Here is a 23,133-nt window from a genome sequence, read left to right as displayed (position 1 = left end):
GAGAAACTATTTGAAATTCTACTCTGCGGTTAATGAAGTTCACCTGGAAATATCATATCTCACAACCCACATAAACCAATCTAAGTGGTACCTTTGTCCATTCGTCCCTCCCTACTAATTTCCCTTCTGGCACTTATCCCTGCAAGCAGCCAAAGAGCTACACCTGCCTATACACCTCCTCCCTTACCTCCATTCAGGGCCCAAACAGTCCTTACAGGTGAGGCAACACTTCACCTGTGAATCTGGCAAGATCCGTTGTAAACAGGGGGACTGCCTTGTTGAGCTCCTCCGCTCCATCCACCAAAAGTGGAACTTCCCATTTGGCCACACATTTTAATTCCAATTCCCATTCCTGTTCTGACGTTTTGGTCCACAGCCTCCTCTTGTGCCACCTCAGGGTGGAGGAGCAATATCTTATATTCCATCTGGTAGTCTCCAACCTGATGGCGTGAATATTGATTTCTCTTCTGGTAGAAAAAATCCCTCCCACTTCCCTCTTCTTCTATTCCCCACTCTGACCTCTCCTCTGTTTATTACATACCCCTGGGTCCCCTCCTCCTCTCCTATCAGATTCCTTCTTCTTCAGCTCTTTACCTTTCCTACCCACCTGGCTTCACCTATCACCTTCTCGCTATCCTCCTTCTCCTCCTCCCACCTTTTTATTCTGGCACCTTTCCACTTCCTTTCCAGTCCAGAAGAAGGGTCCCAGCCCGAAACATGGACTCTTTACTCTTTTCCATAGATGCTGCCTGACCTGCTGATTTCCTCCAGTATGTTATGTGTGTTGTTAAGTGGTCACACCAAATAGCAAAGTCACCCACTATGAATTTTCTTCTGGGATAAATACAGCGCTATTATCCGGCAGGAAAACTTTGTTATTTACAAATACGTGAGAGGTCGTTAAATAGACTGAGCTCCTGGGTGGGATACTGTAAGCTTTGTTTTGCAGCTGGTTATTTTATAAGTATAAATACTCAGAAAGATTAAAGATATCGATAAAGACTTCACATGTAGTTTTTTTCATATTTCATTCCAACATTGAAGGAGGCAAATTGAGCCCATTGAGAATAAATCCATTTTTCCAGTTAATCTCTTACTATGCTCCCTCATGTAAGAACACAAGACCATAACAATTAGGAGCAAATTTAGGCCATTCAGCCTATCAAGTCTCCCTCTCTATTCAATTGTGATTTTATTTTTTAATCCCATATCCTGCCTTCTCCTATTAACCCATAACCTCTTTACTAATCGAGAACTTACATTTCTGCCTTAACACTACCCAGCGTCTTGCCCTCCACACTTCTCTGTATCAACAAATTCCAAAAATTCATCATCTTCTGACTGAAGAAGAAACTCTTCCTCATCTCACTTTTAAATGGACATCCCTTTATTCTGAGGTTGTGCCCTCAAAACCTAGACTCTACTACTAATGCAAATGTCCTTCGCCTCCAATTAATTCAGGACTTTTAGTGTCGGATAGATTTCAAAAGATCCCCTTTTCTGCTTCTGAACTCCAGTGAGTACAGGCCCAGCCATCAATTTAGCAATCATTTTGACTCTGTCAGTTAAAGGAGACTGTGAGCTGCCTTCTCAAGCTGATTTCCAGCTTTCATCTGCTGCATTGATGCCCAATGTCGATGAGACTGCAAGTCCACAGGAGGCTGGAGGCCCGGAGGCAGTCTGTACTGGGGTTGGAGGGTTGCCTGTGTGTGTTCCTGGGTGGGTGGTTGGGAGGGAGGGGGGGAGGAAAGGGCTTGTTTTGCTGTTATTGCTTGAGTTGTTCTGCTGAACGTTATGAGCATACAATGTTGGCACCGGAATATATGGTGACACTACCAGGTTTCCCCAGCACATCCTTAGGTTGTGTTTGTTGTAATACAAAGAACACATTTCTTTTGATAAATAAATGAATCTAAATCTGAATCATACATTAACCCTCTCATTCCTGGAATACACTCTAGGACCAGCACATCCTTCCTCAGACACAGGCCCAGATTTGCTCATAGTATTCCAATGCAGTCTGCTCAATGACTTATAAAGCCTCAGCAGTACAAACTTACTTATATACCCATCAACTCTACTCATTCCTTCTGCGACTCACATACATGAGGGATCATTTACAGTAGCCGATAAAACAATGTGTCTTTGGGAAACTGGAGTATCCAGGAGAAAGCAGTGCTGCCTCAGGGAGGGAGGGGGGGAGGGAACATCGACTCAGACCATGAGAGGCCTGTGTTGGGTATTTTCATGCCTTACAAGACACAGATTGGAAGTCTGTGTGGGGCACCACTCCTCGCACAGACGCTAGAGCAACGTGTGGTTAAGTGCCTTGCTCAAGGACACAAACTCGCTGCCACAGCTGAGGCTCGAACTAGCGACCCTCAGATCACTAGACAAACGCCTTCACCACTTGGCCACATGCTGCCTTAGGGAGAGTGTGAAAACTCTGCAAAAACAGCAAGGTCAGCGTTGAATCCAAATCACTGGTGGAAAAGCATCCAGCTTACTTTGAATGTAGTTTAGCTATTCCAACCAAACCATTTTCTGCTTTTCTTTCAGATTGCTAGCACTTGCAGCCTTTTTGATGCCCATTTAGTAAGAAGTTTTATGTGGACACTGGACCATTGCCTATCAATTCTGTGTAACCAATGTTGCTCTATTTTACAATGTAAGTACAATAATTAAGTAGTTCTCTGATTATTAATTATTTCTGGTTTAGTGCAAAGAGTTTAATATGGCATGTTCAACGTTCTGTCAGTGTTACGATATGTACCCATCTGTGCCAGCTTCTGGAGTTTAGACGCTCTTACTCCCTGGAATAGGGATGGCTGGCCTGCCCCACTAATTGGAGGCCATGTTTTAGTGCTAGGATTTTAATATTTAAAGAGCACCTGAACTGAGGTTCAGATTCAACCACCAGCTCTGCTCTGGATTCTCATCTAGCATCTAGTTTAGAACCCTGACCTCGTCACTCACTCTGACCCCAACCCTGTCACTCTGCATAGTCTGTCCACCTTCAGTACCCAGAGAGATTCGGTGGTGACCCGGGCTCATGCCACAGCTTCCTAACTCAGTGTTTATTGGTGTTTGAACTCCAGCCATCCCGGTTCCCTGCGGAGTGCGGAAAGGTGACCTCATGATCTCTCTTCCAACTGGGAGAAGCCTGGCCTGGGACCACCATGCAAAGAAAGTGGAGGTCGGAGACTTGCTTGAATCTGGAGGAATTCATGGGCACCTGGAAGAGTGCCTTTCATCATCCTGCCGGGGCTAGCAGAGCCTCGGACTGTCTGATGAACATGTAGTCAATCAGCAGCCAACTACACTGTTGAGTTTCAGACTTTGGCAGAGGAATGTGGCAGAAATGGGAAGGCCTTGGCCACTTTGTACTGCCACAGACTCCAAGGTGAACTAAAAGATGCCCTTGCCTTGGGAGAGCCAGTAGAGAACTTAGAGACTCTGCTTGATCAGTCCATCTGCCTCAGTAATGGCCTGGTGGAGTGAGAGTGGGACTACCTCAAGAGGTTAAAGAGGGCTAGGCCAAGCTAAAACCATCCAGTATTGGGAGGACTGCTACGGTAACAGCCGCTACTCCGAACCCTACTGATTCTGGTGTCACGCTGAAGGCAGAGATCCTGGGGAAAGAACTGGCAAGAGGTGAATATCTTAGTGGACTCTGGGGCAGTTGGTAATTTCTTGCAGGAGTCGAGGCAGCCCTTGACTTCAACTGCTGTGGACGTTTATCCTCTTGGGTCCGGGCAGATCCGGCAGCAGACATCGGTTTGGCAAATGAGGTTAGAGGAACATGCAGAAGACATTTCTTTTTATATCATCGATTCTGCCCTTGTGCCCCTGATCCTCGGGTACCCTTAGTTGTCCAAGCATAACCCTTTCATGAACTGGATGGAAAGGAGAATCATTGCATGGTCAAATCATTGCTAGAGGGAATGTTTTCGGTTTAGCGTTCTGACTTCCAGATTCTCCTGGACCAGCGGCTGATGAGAAGGTAGACTTTTGTTCAGGGTAACCTGAAGACTTCAAAAGACCCAGTCCTGCCTCCAAGGTCAGATAAGCCAGCTCCAGTCAACAGGACCATGCGAGTCCCGCCCTTGTCTAGTTAGAGGTGTGCTGGAACTGGCAGAGGGAGGTTCTCTAGTACAAGAGCAGGCCAAGAAGTCCACCAAGGAGGTGCCCAAAAATTCCGTAGACCTAGCAGCCAAGCCTAAACAAACCAGTTGCCAGGTCCTGTCTAAGGGAAAGGCTCCAAAATGTAGAACCTTGGAACCTAGTCCCAGGAGGACAAAAACTACTCGTAGTCCTTCATTGCCAACGTCTGAGGAGATGGATGAGGACTTGGACTCTGTTTTGATTCAAGACTCTAGTGAACCCATGGAAGAGACTTGCCCCTGCTACCTAAGAAGCCTCAGGAGTCAGCCTCAGAGGGAGGTTCAGGGGTAGATGTAACACCCAAGCCAATCAAAAACCCTTCTATCTACAAGGATTTGGATGAGGTCTTCAGCAAAGGAAAGGCCTTGACTTTTCCACCAAACCAACCCTACAACTGTGCAACAGATCTACTGCCTGGTACTTACCCTCCACGAGGTTGATTGTACGCGATCTCCAACCCGGAGGAGTGCATAAAGGAGGCTCTTGTCATGAGATTCATTCAGCCCTCCACCTCAGGCTTCGTCATCGTATGGATAAAGGACGGGAGCCTGTAGCCATGGATTGATAATGGAGGGCTGAATCATATAATGGTCAAGAATTCTTACCCATTTCTACTGCCTTCAAGATTGTCCAAGGGGCAAGAGTATTCTTGAAACAGGACTTGTGGAGTATGTACAACCTGGTCCGCAAAGGAGGGAGACTGCATTCAACATACCAACGGGGCACTATGAGTATCTGGTCATGCCCTTTGGCCTCGCAAATGCTCCAGCAGTTTTCCAGGCTTTCATAAATAACCTGCTCTGGGATACTCTTCTTACGTATGCCTTCGTCTACTTGGATGACGTCCATCCATGGAGGAGCATGTCAATCATGTCAGAGATACCATAAAGAGGCTTTTTGATCATGAACCTTACGTCAAGCTGGGGAAATCCAAATTTCACATAACCACCATTTCAGTTTTGGGTTTTATCATCTCTAATAGCAGTCTCTAGATGGATCCTACTGAGACCCAGGCATTCGGAGACTGGCCATCACCATCCAGTGTGAAACAAGTCCAATGATACCTGGCATTTGCCAGCTTTTACTAGGAGTTCACCAGGAGCTTCAGCTCAGTGGCGGCTTTGCTAGCAGCAACAACCAAGAGATCCATGGGCCCTTTTGATTGGACCACCGAAGCGGAGGCTGCTTTTGCAGAACCCAAACAACGGTTCACAACAGCTCTCATTTTGGTTTCATCTAACCTGGGTGAGTAACTATAGATTATAGTTGAATAAAAATAGTTTATTGCTGAATAAAGATTTCAATATCCATCAGCTTCAGTGTCTGTCCAGTGACTTCGTTCACAGTCACAATTCTACCATCTTTTAAATATTTCCTGACATGGAAAGGGTTAAAAACTCTGGGCAACAAAGGGAGGTTATGGGCCACCACTGCGTGTGTAGACACTGCCTACAAATAACAGGGAGAACCACATTTTGGATAACCCATATAGACCTATCTTAGACTTAAGCTCCGGAAGATAATACACAATCAGAATCAAGGTTAACATTACCGGCATATGTCACGAAATTTGTTAACTTTACGGCAGCAATATAATGAAATACATGATAAATAAATACAGAGAAAAGTATCTGAATTACAGTAAGTATATATGTCTATTAAGTAGTTAACTTAAAAATAAGTAGTGCAAAAGATAGAAATAAAAGCAAGTAGTGAGGTAGTGTTCATGAGTTCAATACCCATTTAAAAATCAGATGGCAGAGGGGAGTAGCTGTTTCTAAGCTGCTGAATGTGTACCTTCAGGCTTCTGTCCCTCTTTCCTGATGGTAATAATGAGAAGAAGGCATGTCCTGGGTGGTCGTGAGCCTTAATGATGAACACCGCCTTCCTGGGACACCGCTCCTTGAAGATTTCTTGGATTCTGCGGAGGCCAGTACCCATGATGGAGCTGACTAATTTTTAAGTTTCTGCAACATACGTCAGTCTTGTACAGTAGCCCCCCACCCCCCAAACCAGACAGTGATGTAGCCTGTCAGAATGCTATCCATAGTACATTTGTAGAAGTTTTCGAGTATTTGAATTGACAAACCAAATCTCCTCAAACTTTGAATAAATATCTCTGTTGTCTTGCCTTCTTTATAGCTGTGTCAATATCACCAAAATCAAAACAAAATCAAACATTCAAGAAGGCAAAACATACTTCATATTTTCTCATACTTCATTGCAACGTAGAAAGAATTACATTCATTGTAAGGACTTGGACTTCACAGGCTGAGCCAGCATTTAATTGGCCTTTCCTAGTTGCCCTTTGTCATGAGCCCTATGGCTTGCCATACAACATTGAGCTACTAGGGTCTCTGAGCAGCTGTATTTACTAATCAAACTCTTAACTAGAGTTGCTAAGACCTTGTATTTTCGGTTTAATCTTTGTCAAGTTAATTGTAGCTGGCACATGCTTCCCGTGTTCTAGGATTATTTAAAGAGGACCTGCAGTGGCTTACTGGGGTAACTGTATCACAGAGGATGAATTACCTCCTGGAGTGGTTCCTCTGATTCTGATGTTTAACCTCTTGTTTCTGTCTCTTCCTGGGGATCCTGCTGTTCCTCTGCACCTGGGTCCTGTTCTTTATGAGCTCACCATGACAGAATGACCCTACCCTTATGGACCCAGCTGAAGTTCTGAGTTTACGTTTGAGATGTTTTTCTGAGGTTCTCTGGGTGTACAAGGTTCATACGGTCTCCTATGTTATTCTTTTTTTCCAAGTTATATGTTTTGTTTTCAGAGTTGAATGCTATGGTTTGAAGTTATATGCTATGTTTCTGAGTTGTATGCTGTGCTTCTGAGTCAAATGTAGTGGTTTCAGGTTATGTGCTTTGTTTCTGAATTGTATGCTGTAGTTCCAAGTCAAATGCTGTTTTTCCAAGTTATGTGCTGTATTCCCGAGTAGTATACTATGTTTCTGAGCTGTGTGCTATGTGTTGAGCTCCAGGTGCGTCTTGTGTTTTTTTTTCAGACCTGTCTTGGGAGCACCAGATATATCCTTGATTCTTCAGCACTGCCTTGAGCTTCATGTCTGCCTTGTATTTTTCAGGCCTGCCTTAGGAGCATCAGAGTGCTGCCTTGTTTTTCAGACTTGCCTCGAGACCTCTCTGGGCCATTGGGTGCCAGACTTGGGGGAGGGGGGAGGTGCTGTCATGAGCTCTGCAGCTTGCCATAGAGCATTGAGCTCCAGGGTTTTTGAGAACCTGTAGCTACTAATCAATCTTTTAACTAGAGTTGTTAAGCTCTTGTGTTTTTGGTTTAATCTTGTCAGGTTAATTGTGGGCTGATGCATGTTTCCCGCATTCTATAATTATTTAAAGAGGACTCCCCTGCAGTGCCTTAGTGGTCACTGTGTTGGAGAGGATGAATTGCCTCATGGTGTTGCTCAGTCACTCCTCTGAAGATCTTACTTCAACATTTAACCTCTTCTGTCTCTTCCTGGGGATCCCGCAATTCCTCTGCACCTTAGCAAAGTCCATTGTGAGTGCCCCATTAGTGCTGTTGAAGCTGCCTTCACCCAAGCAAGTGCTGCAATTCAATCACAGCTCTTGACCTGAGTCTTGCTATTGTAAAACATAGAACATTACATTACAGCACAGTATAGGGCCTTTGGCCCATGATGTTGTGCCAAATTTTAACTCTAAGATCAAACGAACCCTTTCCTCCTCCATACCCCCTCCATTTTTCTATCACTCATGTGCCTATCTAAGGGTTTCTTAACTGTCCTACCATATCTGTCTCTAACATGGCCCCTGCAGGACGTTCCATGCACTCACCATTCTGACATTCTTCCCCCCCCACCCCTGGCCCCCATACTTTCCTCCAATCACCTTTAAATTGTGTCCCTGGCGTTAGACACTTCCATCCTGGGAAAAGTGTCTGGTTATTCACTTGACTTGTGCCTGTTATTGTTTTGTACAGCTCTATCCTGTTTAGGGAGGTGACTTACTCACTACGGGATTCCTAGCCTCAATCATAACCCCGTAGCCACATTGTGAACAATGGCTACCCCAGTCCAGTTTCTGGTAACTAGTAGTCACCTGGGATATTGGTAGAGTGGAATTTACTGGTGTTGATTCCATTGAATGCCAGGGGTAATATCTGGATTTTCTCTGGGGTATCATTTGGCACATTTATACTGGTCTCAGAGAGAGCCCATTAATTTCATTCCCAAATTTTCCCCCTCAGTCTGTTTCATCTTGCCTTTTCTAGCCACATAAAGGTCTACGTGTTAAGCTGTGCCAATTTGTAATCCTTGTAGTCGGTTACATGAATCTCCTTGGCTCATGTTCATTGGCTGCATTATCCCTCCGATAAGGAGGTGCCCAGAATCACATCTATTTCCCTAGCTGTGTGGTGAGCCTCACTAGTGACTCACTGTGTCTGGCAATAGTGCGTACTCCTCTACCTGACACTGCCAGCTTGGCCATACCCAGCAGACTGTACATCAATCTTGGCTCCAGATGAGGGTAACTTCTGTTTCTGGTGGGCTGCAAGGCAGGACATTGGGCCAAGCTCAGCTGAAAACTCCGCCAGCCATCTTTGAAGTCCATTAAATAAAACTGACTGTGTTAACAAACACAGTTGTAGCAGATTATGCCTCTGATGTAACAGTCATTCAAACTGGCCTCAATGGCGTATTATCAGACCAAGTTCAACATGAAATGTGAAACTGTGGCAACTGGCCCAAAGACCAGGCAGAAAGGTAGAACCTAAGGGCATAAGAACAGAAGAAGTTAAGAGCAGGAATAGGACATTTGGCCCTTTGAGCTTGTCCCACTATTCAATGAAATCATGGCTGATTTTCTAGGCCTTGTCTCCTTACCTCCGTCAGCTTTCCACAGCACTCAATTTACATAGCCTGAACAAGTTTATCTACTTCCACTTTCAGTACCTCCAGTGATCCAACTTTCACATGCCTCTAGGGCAGAGAATTCCAGAGATTTACCATCCTCTGCAAGACAAAGTTCCTATGCTCTCAATTACAAAGGACCACTTACTAACTATGTCCCCTTCTTTGAAGTTCTCCACTGTGACATGCCCATTTGGAATATTACATAGAACATTGAGCGTAGAACATTGCAGCACAGTACAGGCTCCTTGGCCTATGATGTTGTGCTGAACTTTTAACCTACTCTAAGATCAACCTAACCTTTGCATCCTACACAAGTCTTCATTGTTCTGCCACCCATGTGCCTATCTAAGAGTTCCTTAAATGCCGCTGATGTTTCTACCTTTACCACCACCCCTGGCAGTGCACTGTATAGGCAGGGTTCTTAGCATTTTCATGGATCTCACCTAGCCAGCCCACAATCTTTGACCCCCAGGCAGGAGATACCTTTGCATTAGGACAAGGACTGTTAGGTTGGGAAGCAGCTTCTTCCCCAAAGCTGTGAGACTAAACTCCCTGCCACCACCCAGGTTTCATCACTTACAAAGCATTTTCCAAGTGTTGATCTGGACTTCCAGCATCTGCAGAATTTCTTGTGTTCGTGATATTACCTTGCTGTCCTTGAACCCAATATCCCAGCTAACGAAAGCCAACATGCTATATACCTGCTTAACAACCATTGCATAGCAATTTGTGAGAGATCTTGTATGTTTAAATAAGAGCACTTCTCATTGTAAACTCCCAAATTACAGTTGTACTTTCTTGTGTTGGTTTGAAGAGGCAGAGAGCTACTAAGTTTTAGGAAAGGAACCGAAGGTTGATGAAGGCTTGGCTGCATATTGGGTTGTTGGGATTCATTAATGCCAGAATTGGTGGTAATCGGTAAAATGCTTGCTTCCTGCTGAAGTTACATCTATGTGTGTACCATGAGTGATCACATCACGGGGGAATTTCAAATTCACTTTGAGGGTGAGCAGCTTGGGTCTGAAACTTCTGTGCAAAACTAAAACAAGGGCTGTTACAGTGGTCCATGTGGACAATTGGCTAAGGAGGACTAGGAAAATAGATTAAGGAGTCAGATGGTTGAGCAACAGTGTTTTTGAGGAGAATTCCATAACTGTATATTCCAGTGACAGAGGACCCATGATCCATTTTAAATGTACAAAGTTAAAGAGGACATCAAATGAAGAGGGAACATGTCATATTCCAAAGGTTAAAGTTCAAAGTAAGTTTAATATCAAATTACACATGTTGCCATATACAACCTTGAGATTCATTATCTTGTAGGCATACTCAATAAATCCATAATAGAATAATAACCATAATGGATTCAATGAAAGACCACATCAACTTGGGCATTCAACCAGTGTGCAAAGACAACAAACTGCAAATACAAAAAGAAAAAAAAATAATAAATAAGTAATAAATATTGAGAACAGGAGATGAAGAGTCCTTAAAACTGAGTTCATAGGTTGTGCGAACGTTCCAGTGATGAGGCAAGTGAAGTTGAATTAAGTATCCCCTCTGGCTCAAGACCTGGTGAGCAGTAATAACTGTTCCTGAGCCTGGTGGCCTGCGTCCTGAGGCTCCTGCACCTTCTTCCTAATGAGAAGGGAGCGTATCCTGGGTGGTGGGGTCACTGATGGTAATGCAGTTTTCCTGCGCCAACTTTTCGTGCAGATGTGCTCTGTGGGGGGGAGGGCTTAGTGGTAGGCTTGAAGGCCGGGGAATGTTTAGTAACCAGGAAAGGACGAAAAGATTGAAAAGGAGGGAGGAGTGCCTGAAGGAAGCCAGCTCTAGTTAACTTTCCACCTGTACTCCTTGCCACTGATCCTAATCAGTGCTCCCCGTCATTCCTCTCCATCTGTCCCCCATCACACATCCCCTCCTCTCCTTCCCCCATCACTCCTCCCAGTGACATATCCCTCTCATTTCCATTGGTGGCATGGTAACACAGCGGTTAGAGTGATGCTATTACAACTCGGGGCGTCAGAGGTCAGAGTTGAATCCTGACGTCCTCTGTAAGGAGTCTCTGCACCATGGAATATGTGAGTTTTCTCCTAGTCCTCTGGTTTTCTCCCACCGTCCTTAGACTTACCGGGTAGGTTAATTGGTTATTGCAAATCATCCCATGATTACATTAGATCTAAATTGGGGTAGTTAAGGGTTGCTGGCTGGTGTGGTTCAAAGGGCTGTATCTTTGAATAAATAAAATCTGCACACAGACAGTATCCATGGTCAGGATTGTACATGGGTCACTGGAGCTGGCATGAGGGGCAAAGTGAAGGTGGTCAAGAAAACTATCGCTTTGCCTGCATCAGGTGTCATCAATGTGGAGGAGACCGCACCGGGAGCACCGGATACATCAATGCGGAGGAGACTGCCCCGGGAGCACCGGATACATCAATGTGGAGGAGACTGCCCCGGGAGCACCGGATACATCAATGCGGAGGAGACGGCACCAGGAGCACCGGATACAAGAAATCACCTGTGTAAGACAGTCACATGTGAAAGCCCCATCGTAGGTTATCCCAGCGATAATCAGCCATGGCTAAGTGTTGGATTGTCTTATGTTTTGTAACTCCAAAACATTAAACTAATTAGCAGAAAGATGTGGGACTAGGGATGGTTAGCACAATCACATTTCAGCACCAGTCATCACTGATCACGGTTCAACTCCCGCCACTCTCTGTATGGAGATTATACATTCTCCCCATAACTACGTGTGTTTCTTCCCGGTGCTCCAATTTCCTCCCACATTCCAAAGTATGGTCGGGGCAGTGAGTTGTGGGCATGCTATCTTGGTGATGGAAGCGTGGTGATACTGGGGGGCTGCCTCAGACTGTATTGGTCGGAGTCCAAAAACAATGCATTTCACTGGATGTTTTGAAGTATGTGTGACAAATAAAATTTAAATCAAATAAAGCTAATCAGTATCTTCTACCTTTCATTTGGAAGGTAGGGCAGGTAAAATACTTTTACAAAATTAACTATTTCATGGAAAGCACCACACAAAGACAAAGATCAGATGGAAAGCTGTAGCAGAAAAGGCAAGAAGATATAAAATGCGAATGGTTCAGATGGAACTGTACTGTGGTTACACTCGGAGAGGAAGAGGTCTAATCTTTTTCCTGTGGCACTCTCGAAACATCGTAGTAAAGTGAAGGATAAGCTGCTGTGGAGTAACGTGAATCATCTGGGTACAGAATATTTAAAGTGTGTGCACAAGGCTGCCTGTGTCATTGATGTTATCAAATGGAAGCATTGACTAGCCAACCGGAACCCAGGCTGGAAGTTTGTTGATGAATTTATTTCAAATGAGTGGGTGAAGGAGGAGAGGAGGCACTCTATGGGAAGAGGAGCTGAGACTAGCATAGATCAGCCATGGTCATTCTTAACAGTGGGGCTGGTCTGACTACCCCTGCTCTCATTTTCCTGTGCTCTTGTGTCATGAGGTGATCCTACATTACTCTTACTGTCAGAACATGCTGGGAGCCTGAAACTGTACTCTGAATGGGAATGTGAGAACGTGGGCAGTGAGGCAGGTTTAATCCTGACCTCGGGGCACCCGCCTGTGTGGAGCGTGCACGTTTTCCCTGTGTTCATTTCCAAAGTTCCCAAAGTTCATTTAAGTCAAATTTATAGTCATATGCACAAGTGTAATGAAAAACTCACCTGCAGCACAATGCAGGCACATAGCACCAGACACACTATGGATCTGCGCCTGGAAAGTCTTCACTGTCCAGGGTGCAGGCCTGGGTAAGGTTGTATGGAAGACTGGCAAGTCTTCCCTCTCCATGACACCGATGTTGTCCAAGGGCGTTAGGACCCATACAGCTTGGCACCAGTGTCGTTGCAGAGCACGGTGTGATTAAGTGCCTTGCTCAAAGACACAACACGCTACCTCGGCTGGGGCTCGAACTCACGACCTTCAGATCGCTAGTCGAATGCCTTAACCACTTGGCCACGTGCCCAACCAGACACAGAGCATTCACAAAAAAAAATATCAGTTAATTATAAATGATACATACCTTTTACAAGAAAGAACAAAATTGGAACAAAAGAGACTACTTTAGTGCAAAGTGGTCATAACATTGCTAAATTACAGTGATTTGGATTTTGCCAGTTGGTTCAGGACCTGAAAGGTTAAAGGGAAGTAGTTGTTCTTGAACTTGGAGGTGTGGAATTCCTGGATATTCCGGTTTCCTCCTACATCCTAAAGGCATGTGGGTGCGAAAGTTAATTGACACTTAATATGTTGGTCAACTTCACTATCTGGGGGGAGGGCAAGGTTGCATAGAATGTGGGAAGAATAAAAGTAATAGGATTAATATAGAAACACAAAAAGTCTATAGATGCTATAAGCTGGAGCAAGAAACAGTTTGCTGGAGAAACTCTGTGGGCTGAGCAACAGTCTATGGAGAGAAGATGAATTCTCGAGGCTTTCAGTCAAATCCCTGCATCAGGAATAATGTACATAAGCTGAGTGTAAAATGGGTGTTGAGCATCGGTGTGAACTTGATGACCAAAGGACCTTCTTCTTTGCCATGTCATTCTTTAGCTCCATGACTTTAATGTAATCGGATGTTGGAGAGAAGTGCAGCGGATTGCTGCGTTTATAAAAATCAGAGGGCAGTTTCCTGAGGGGAAATGTGAGAGGGGGTGTGAGATTGCCAGGACGGACTTAATTGTCTGTAGTGGAGGTTGTGGTGTCGGTATGTGGATAGGTGTAGTAACAGAGCCCCTGTCTCACATAGCTGCAAATGATCTGTGACCCGATCAGGGAAGTTCTGTGCAGCGTTTATCCTTTGGTGAATATTTATTATCCTGATGAAGGAAGGGTTTCAGAAAGGTACATTAACTCTGCTTCTCTTTCCATTGATGCTGCCTAACGTGTTGAGTTTTTTGGCTTTTATGTCAGATTTTCAGTTTTTTCCCCATTTTTATTGATGAATTATTATCCTTTAACCAACGTCACTTCAAAGCATGGGTTCCCAGTGAGTGGTAGGGATGATCCATGGACCCCATCGCTTAATGGTAAGGGTCCATGGTATAAAAAAGGCCTGGGAATCCCTTAAGCAAATGACCTGATCATTACCACGTCAGGGGGCTTTGATGAGCTGGCTTCTCGAACCCCAGCAGTTCTGCTGTTGTTGGGAGACAGTTTCCACTTTATAAATGAAACTTTCCTTCAAAAAATGTTTAGTTTGTTGCAGCATGAATTGGACTGAGGTCACAGGAAGTTGTGTACAGTATAAAGGCACTTGCGGAAAATAGGTGCTAGTGCCATGTTCAAAGTCAAAGCTGAGTTTATTGTCATTTGCACAAGTACCTGTATGCACATGTGCAGTGAAAAGCTAACTTTCAGCGGCGTCACAAGCACATTGCATCAAATGAACAGCTTTCTCAAAACACCATCAATTAAATAAATTGTACTCAACTGTTATGAGAGAACATGAAAAAATGAAAACGGAGCATCCAGATCTCATCAAAATGATCTCATCCAGATCTATACGTTCCTGACTTTCCACTGAGATGTGGTGCAGGTGGCAGAGATGCAGCCTCACTGCCCCAGCGGCCCAGGTTCAATACTGAACCCAGGTCCTGGCTGTGTGTAGTTTAAACATTCTCCACATGACCACAATGGTTTCCCCCAGGTGCTCCTGTTGCCCTCCCAGATCTCAAAGATGTGCCAGTTACTAATCTGCTGTCAATAGGCTCTCGTATGTAGCCGAGTGGTAGGGATAAGGAGGTTAAAAAAGGGATTAGGCTAGATGGGTAAATGGGTGATTGATGCTCAGCACAGATTCAGTGGGCTGAAGAGCCTCTTTCTAACACTACATGAATCTATGACTCTTTGACCATAATCAGACACAAAGACAGGCCTGAGGGAGGATCATTGACCTCAGGATAGTAATGGTGGGACTGAAATGTGTGTCATTTTTCACAGCACAAATAAAACTAACGGAGATAACGGGAGTGCAGATGCTGGAATCTGGTGCAATAATACACTGCTGGAGGAACTCAGCGGGTTGAGCAGCATCTGTGTAGGGTGGAGGGGGCCAGGGGGTTGATGGGCGGAATTGTCACCTCTTCAGGTCGTGATCCTGCATCGAAATTGAGACTGAGATTTATTTATCACAAGTGCATGGAAACATAGAATGAAATGCATCATTTGCATTAACAACCACACATTCCAGTGTCAACATGGCATACCCACACTGCAGAACAATGCAGAACATACCAAGCAACAAAGCAACTTCAGTGAAAGCACGCCCCATTCCTCCTGCCCTGCCACACGCATACATAGTCCTCTAACCCCAGGATAAGCCGTCTTCTTCTGCCTCCAGTCTTGTGGATCCACAGACACTGGATCTCGACTTCCCCAGCAGACTTGCAGAGATTCGTAAACTTGGGGCTCCAGCCATGGCCCTCAAGTGGACTTCTGGTCGATCTTTAGCCTTCGATCCCGACCGCTGATTGGCCTTCAGGCTTCAAGAATTCAGGACTAACAGAAGAGAGGGGCAATGTATGCTGCCAATCTCTCCTTTCCACCCTCAGACCTGATGTAGGGCTTCAACCCGAAATGTCAACAGTTGCCTTCCCCACAGATGCACCTCAAACTGCTGAGTCCCTCCAACCGTCTGTTTGCTGCCCCAAATGAATAGATAAACAGCAACTGATCAGCTTGTGTCTCAATGGCTCAGAGAAGACAGACTCATCACATCAAGCATTGCGTGGAGTGTTTCTAACCTGAATGCCATCATCCTGCTGGAAATCTGGGAGCCACTGTAATGGAACTGTGCCTCCTGACTTTCATTATTGTGTTCACATCCGCAAATCACCTCCAGCGGAAAAAGCCCAGGCCAGTAGCAGTCCTAAGCTCCTGAACTTGTTTGGTTCAACCTCAGATGGAAGAAGTTCTGCCAAAGGCTGCATAGTTGGCAACTGAGCCTTTGATTTTTGGGAGAGATGATTCCTAGATTTCTTCTAAAAATGCCTCAGCATAAACTAAACATTATTTGAATTGTAAACAAGTTAGCAATGGGATGATGCATGGAGGAATGGGAGTGATTGGTTATGGGGTGGGGAAAGTGCTGAGGAATGCTTGAAGGTTTTTATTCCTTTTACCAAACTCTGGGAGAAAGCTTAGGCCATATGAAGTAGCAGCAGGAGTAGGCCCATTATTCCTGCTCTGTCACACTCACAGTCCGACTTTTGTATCAGAGCCACTGGAAATATTAAGGTCATGAAGTGGCCAGGAGTAGGACAAGGGGCCTTTCAATGGAGGTGGAGATTTTGGAAATAATATTTATTTATTTATGTATTTATGTATTTAAACATCCTTGGAATGTGAGAGGAAATTGGGGCACCTCTAAGAAACCCTTACAGCCGCAGGGAGAAAATCTAAATTCTTTACTATAGGCCGGTGAGTCTCATTTCAGTTATAGGAAAATTACTGGAGAACATTCTTAGGGATAGGACGTATGAGCATTTGGAAACCCATAGCCTAATGAGGGAGAGCCAGCTGACTTCGTGCCAGGTAGGGTTTGCCTTACCAACTCTTTTGACAAGGTGACGAGAGAGATTGACGAGTATAGGGCAATGGATGTTGTCTACATGGATTTCAGTAAGACATTTGACAAAATCCCTCACGGGAGGCTAATCCAGAAGATTAAGATACATGGGATCAGCATCAGTTTTGGTTGTCTGGATTCAGAACTGGCTTATGCATAGAAGGCAGAGGGTAGTGGTTGAAGGGACTTATTTGAGCTGGAGGTCTGTAATTAGTAGAGTTCTGCAGGGACCTGTGCTAGGACGTCTGCTGTTTGTGATGTATATAAATGACCTGTGAGTACAGAGAGGAAATTAAGAACCTGGTGGCATGGTGCGAAGACAATAACCTATCCTTCAATGTCAGCAAGACGAAGGAATTGGTTGTTGACTTCAGAAGGAGTAGCGGACCGCATGACCCCATTTACATTGGTGGTGCGCAAGTGGAACAGGTCAAAAGCTTTAAGTTCCTCGGGGTCAATATCACAAATGACCTGACTTGGTCCAACCAAGCAGAGTCCGCTGCCAAGAAGGCCCACCAGCGCCTTTACTTCCTGAGAAAGCGAAAGAAATTTGGCCTGTCCCCTAAAACCCTCACTAATTTTTATAGATGCACCGTAGAAAGCATTCTTCTAGGGTGCATCACAACCTGGTATGGAAGTTGTCCTGTCCAAGACTGGAAGAAGCTGCAGAAGATCATGAACACAGCCCAGCACATCACACAAACCAATCTTCCGTCCTTGGACTCACTTTACACCGCACGCTGTTGGAGCAGTGCTGCCAGGATAATCAAGGACACGACCCACCCAGCCAACACACTTTTCGTCCCTCTTCCCTCTGGGAGAAGGCTCAGGAGCTTGAAGACTCGTATGGCCAGATCTGGAAACAGCTTCTTTCCAACTGTGATAAGACTGCGGAACGGATCCTGACCCGGATCTGGGCCGTACCCTCCAAATATCTGGACCTGCCTCTCGGTTTTTTTGCACTACCTTACTTTCCATTTTATATTTTCTATTTATGATTTATAATTAATATTTTTAATATTTACTATCAATTTGTACTCCAGGAAGCTCGAAGCGCAGAATCAAATATTGCTGTGATGATTGTATGCTCTAGTATCGATTGTTTGGTGACAATGAAGTATAAAGGATGAAAGTGTACATGGATGGGTTAGTAAATTAGCAGATGATACCAAGGTTGGTGGAATTGTGGGTCGTGTAGAAGACTGCCAAAGAATATGGCACGATATAGTTTGGTTGTAGATATGGGCAGAGAAATGGCGGATAGAGCTTAACCCAGACAAATGTGAGGTGTTGCCCCTTGGTAGGGCAAATGCAAGGAGACAATACACTATTAAGGGCAATATCTTTAACAGTTTTGCTGAGCAGAGAGATCTTGGGATCCAAGTTCATAGCTCCTTGAAAGTGACTACACAGGTCGATAGGGTGGTTCAGAGGCTTATGGAATGCTTGCTTTTATTAGTTGAGGCATTGGGTTCAAAGGTCAGAAGGTTATGTTACAACTTTATAAAGCTCTGGTTTGGCCACTATAGGAAGGATGTTGAGGCTTTGGAGAAGGTTCAAAAGAGGTTTACCAGGATGCTGATTGGTTTAGAAGGCATGTTCAAAACGCATGTGAGTGGTAAGTTTTTGGCCCAGAGTCGAAGATGCCTGGAATGCGCTGCCTGATATGGATGTGGAGACAAATATATTAGAAGTTTTAAGAGACATTAGGATAGGCATATGAACGTAAGGGAAATGGAGGTATATGGACATTTTGTAAGCAGGAGGGATTAGTCTTTGGGTGTTTGTGATTTGCTTTTTAGCTGGTCGGCACAATGCTGTGGGCTGAATGGCCTGTTCCTGGTGCTGTACTTTTCTATATCTATGTATACTTACAGACAGTGACGGAAATGATTCCAGGTCGCTTGTACTGTAATACCAACTCAATGGGTCCGATTGTAACTGTGGAAGGAAAGGGATAGTCAATGTTTCAGGTCAAAACCCTGCCTGAATCTGATACAGGTCTCCACCTAAAGGGTTGTTGATCTCTTTCTCTCCACAGCCCGACCTGCTCAGTTTTTCCACTGACCTGTTTATTGGTCCAGATTCCAGCATTAGCAGTCTGTTAGAGTCACAGAGCAATACAGCATAGAAACAGGCCCTTCGGCCCAAATCACCTATGTTGACTCTGTTGCTTAACTGACCTAGTCCTATTTGCCTAAGTTTGGCCCCTATCCCTCTAAACCTTTCCTATCCATCAACTTATCCAAATGACTTGTGTCTGCATTTTACTGCTTTCTCATCCATTCAAGGAACATCATTTGTATGAACATAGTGTGCAAAGGCCATGATGAGGCAGACTGAGAGATTGAGTTCATTTTTTTAGCATTTGAGAGGTCTGATCACAGTTGGATAAAAGTTGTCCTTGATCCTGGTGGTGAAGCTGGGTAGGTGGGAGATGGGAGACTGAAGTGAGAAGTTAGGAGGGTATAGATAGAAGAGGGGACTGAAGTAGAAAGTATCTGACAGGAGAAGATATTAGACCATGGGAGAAAAGTAAAGTGGAGGCGGGGTGAACCAGAGGGAGTTGATGGCCAGGTGAGAAGAGAAGGGATTAGAGGGGACCCAGAATGGGGAAAGGAAAAAGAGAGAATGGGGGAGGGGGAGGAGTTGGGGCAAAACTACCAGAAGTTATAGAAATCAATGTTCATGCCATCAAGTTGGAGGCTAACCATATGGAACATTCTGTAGATGCAGCCTAAGCTGTTGAGTTCCTCCAGTATTTTGTGGGTGTTGGTCAAGATTTCCAGCATCCAAAGAATCTCTTGTATTTATAAAAGTAGGGGAATCACTGGAGAATTACTCAATTTCCTTTGTTTTCTAAGGAAGTAGAGTTGTTTATGTGATTTCTTGGCCATAGTGTTTATGAGGATGGACCAGGAAAAGTTTTTGGTGATGTTTACACTTAGGAACTTGAAACACTAAATTATCTCCACCTCAGCACCCTTGATATAGATAGGGGCTCATACTCCACCTCATTTCCTGAAATCAATGAGCAGCTTCTTCACTCTGCTGGCATTGAGGAAAAGGTTGCTGTCAGGGTACTACGCCACCAGCCTTCTCTGTCTCCTTCCTGTACTCTATTTCGTCAGTGTTTGAGATCCAGCCCACTATAATGGTGTTATCTGTAAATCTGTAGTTTGAGTTAGAGTAGAGTTGGGTCACGCAGTCCAGGGTATATAGGGAGAAAAGTAGGGCAGTCAAGGATCCAGCTGCAGAGGGAGGTGCCGAATCCCAGGGATCCCTGGAATTATGTTGTTGAAAGAGATGCTGCAGTCAATAAATAAGAGTCTGATGTAATTGTCTTTGTTATGCAGATGTTCCCAAAGATGGGCCAGGGAGATGTCGTCTGTTTGTGGACTTGCTTCAGTGGTAGGAGAAATGCAGTGGGCCGAGGTTATCTGGAAGGTTGGAATTAATGAATACCCTACCAGCCCTTTGAAACCCTTTGGTTCTTTGTGGAAATTGGACCTGCTCTCGGGGCCTCACGACTGGCCGCTTTTCGATATGCCAAGGATGCGGCCTGGAAGACTAGCACGCAGTCAAGGCGCCGGAGTTTCGTGGCCCTGGAGGTGGGCGGATTCAAGGCCGGTGCCGCTGCCTGATGCATTGTGGGAAATGGAAGACTGTAAGCTGCTAGCTGGTTGCTGGCTGTGTGCCCAGAGTCCCAAGTTCTTTGGGCACAGAGCTTGGAAATAGCGACGCAACAGACTTTTAACACCATAAATCAGGGAGTTGCTTTGTTCTGTCTCCCCTCTAGCTGTGAAATGGGGACACCCCTTTTTCCCTTATTCGGTAGAGAGAGACAGCCTGTGGTATGTTGAATACTGGGTGAATGAGTAATCTTTGAGGTACTGCAAGTCTGTGTCTTTACTGATGCTTTCCTACATGCTTGAGTGCTTGGTGGGGGGTGCCGATGCTTTTTTTGCTGGGGGTGGTTGTTACTTTGCTGCTGCTTCTTATGTGTGGGGGGGAGTTGGGGGGGTCTTTGGGGTTCTAACATTTAACTGTCGTTCATTCTTTGGGGCACTCCTCTGTTTTCGTGGATGCTTGCAAAGAAAAAGAATTTCAGGATGTATATTGCATACATTTCTCTGACATTAAATGCACCTATTGAACCTATTGAGAAGTGAGTCCATAGACACAAAGCCTGGAGCAGCTGGAGCAGGGAACAGCCTCAGCGTCAGTTCAGCGCAGAGCTGAGTAATCATCACAGAGCAGCGAGTGGAACGGGCCTGACCCTTGCCTCTTGTCCCACACTCTGCTTTTTCATTCCATCTGGCCCAGCGTTTAAATCGTCTGAATAATGGATCATTTCTCGCACTAGGATCCAGGCCAAGTCACCTTGATTCACTCTGGGCCCACACCCTGCCACCACGTTTCAGCCCGTGCCCGTACCCGACCTTTCCAAACTGGCCTGGTGCTTAGATCAATCAAACCTCGCTCTCGGTTTAGGTGGATGGCCCTTGACTCTGTCATTCCTCCGCTCTGCTCACCCCAGCTTTGCCTTGAATATAACTTGGCCTTGCCCTGGCTCTGCCTTGGATGTGCCTTGATCTCGACTTGATCTCACCTTACACCCGCACGATTCGACCCTCGACTCGGCCTCCCCTTCTCTCGTCTCTCCATTGCTGACAGTGATCATTTACCATAAATTTGCTGAAAAAACGTGTCATTAATAAAGTATTTATTAATAGCACAATAACAGATGAAGTGTCAGATAAGCAATAGTTTTTGCCGACTGCAGATCATAGTCTCCCTTTGGGTGCCTTGCTCTTTCTTGGTGGGTGGTGGTGCTAACACTTGATGGTGAAATGGGTTGGGGGGGCAGGGGTTGATGTTCATACTTTGCTGCTGCTTGTGGGGGGAGAGGGGGCTTTGGGGTTCTAACATTTTCCTGTTGTTTGTTCTTTTGTGGTTCTTCTGTTTTGTCAAGGATGTCTATGAAGACTAATTATTTCAGGTTTTGAATACTGTATGCATTGTCTGATAATGAATTTAGTTGCATTCTTTGTTTTGTGGTTCTCCAGCACCATCTTACATTGAGAGTCCACAATAGATTCCTTGGTCTTGAGGATATTAAGTGTGAGGATGATGTTGTTAGGACACCACTCTGCCAGCCGATCTATCTCACTATTGTATACCTCCCCCTTGGCATCTGAAATTTATAATTGGTGTTTGAGCTGTGCCAAGCCACAAGGTCAAGAGGAAAGAGAGTAGAGCAGTGGGCTAAACACACATCCTCGAGGTACGCCTGTGATGATTGTCAGCGAGGAGATGTTATTATTGATCCAAATTGACTGTGTTCTCCTGATAAGGGACTAGCAGAATAAAGCTTCAGCACAGACTAGAGGGGCCGAATGGCCTGTTTTCTGTGCTGTAGTGTTCTATGGTTCTATGGTTGAGGATCCAGTTGCAGATAGAGGTACAGAGTTCCGGTTTTGAAGTGTGTACTGAGGATATTGGCCGGTGAGAGGACATTCACTTGTCCTTCCAGAGTATTTTGTGGAGACAGTGTTGGTGTTATTTTTCCACAGCCTTGAGGCTCCCACTATAGGTAGTAGATGAATCAGAAGCGGACAGGAGGTCAGAAGCAAGCCCGCCGTGAGAAGGTCATAGCAAAGCGTGCAATGTTCAGTTTTGTTACCTATCAGCTGACCAGGTCTTCCAGAAAATCTTTCCATCTCAATCAACTTGTCCAAACTTCTTTCAGTACAAAACAACCAAATACCATAAATACCAAACTGGGAAAGATGCCAGCTCACCTTTGGACATTTTACACCTTTGGATGAAATCAAAATTACTCCCAGAGAGTCTTCTTTTAATTAAAAGCAGGTTCATTTACATTACCAGGTAACTCAATATTTTAGCACTAAATTCCTACTCTGCTGTATGTGATTAAACTTAAATTAGTAACTCATTCACTGTTTTTGTGCAATAAATGACCCTGAATTGACAAGAGCATTGTGAAATTTTTATATTTTGGGTTAACTGTTAGTAGTAGAGGAGCATTCCCAGTAAGAATTGCTCATGAAGGGAGTTCAGCAATCCTACAACTAAGGTTTGACAGGACAGCATGTCCACGTCCATATGTAGCCTGGTGTTTTCACTCACTAGTGGAAAACCCAGGATTAACCAGAGCTCTCGCTCAGTGTGCTACTGTGCACTAACCTGGCTTTCAGGCAAGGCAGAAGTACAGGACACTGGAAAGGGAGCAAAAACAGAATTATTTTAACCAAGTGTAATGTAGCTTTAAAACTTCACCACAAGATTTCACCAGGAATGTAATGAAGTAATTGCTTTATGACTTGATGGAGCAAGGTCTTATTCCAATGGCAAGAGAAGTCCAAGGCATAAGTCCATGAGGCTGCTTAAAAAGATAAGAGCCAGTAGTCCTAGCAAGAAAGGTACTAGCATGG

At 44.9% G+C, this 23,133-nt stretch overlaps 1 long non-coding RNA gene across 2 annotated transcripts in view; it reads left to right on the top strand.

Moving 5' to 3' along the window:
- Positions 1 to 20,192, top strand: part of LOC140211808 (uncharacterized) — a 36,101-nt gene extending 15,909 nt beyond the window's left edge. Inside the window, exons 2-3 of one of the 2 annotated variants that reach the window (XR_011889593.1) lie at positions 2,560 to 2,668; positions 20,032 to 20,192. This is a non-coding gene — a long non-coding RNA (uncharacterized lncRNA). Of the gene's footprint in view, positions 1 to 2,559; positions 2,669 to 3,098; positions 3,258 to 20,031 lie in introns of those variants that run through there. The other variant, XR_011889594.1, reaches the window with a different exon arrangement.
- Positions 20,193 to 23,133: the final 2,941 nt, after the last annotated feature.

The sequence above is a fragment of the Mobula birostris genome, chromosome 18 (genome assembly GCF_030028105.1).
Source record: "Mobula birostris isolate sMobBir1 chromosome 18, sMobBir1.hap1, whole genome shotgun sequence".
Lineage (NCBI taxonomy): Eukaryota > Metazoa > Chordata > Chondrichthyes > Myliobatiformes > Myliobatidae > Mobula > Mobula birostris.
This window is presented reverse-complemented; position numbering and strand designations above follow the sequence as displayed.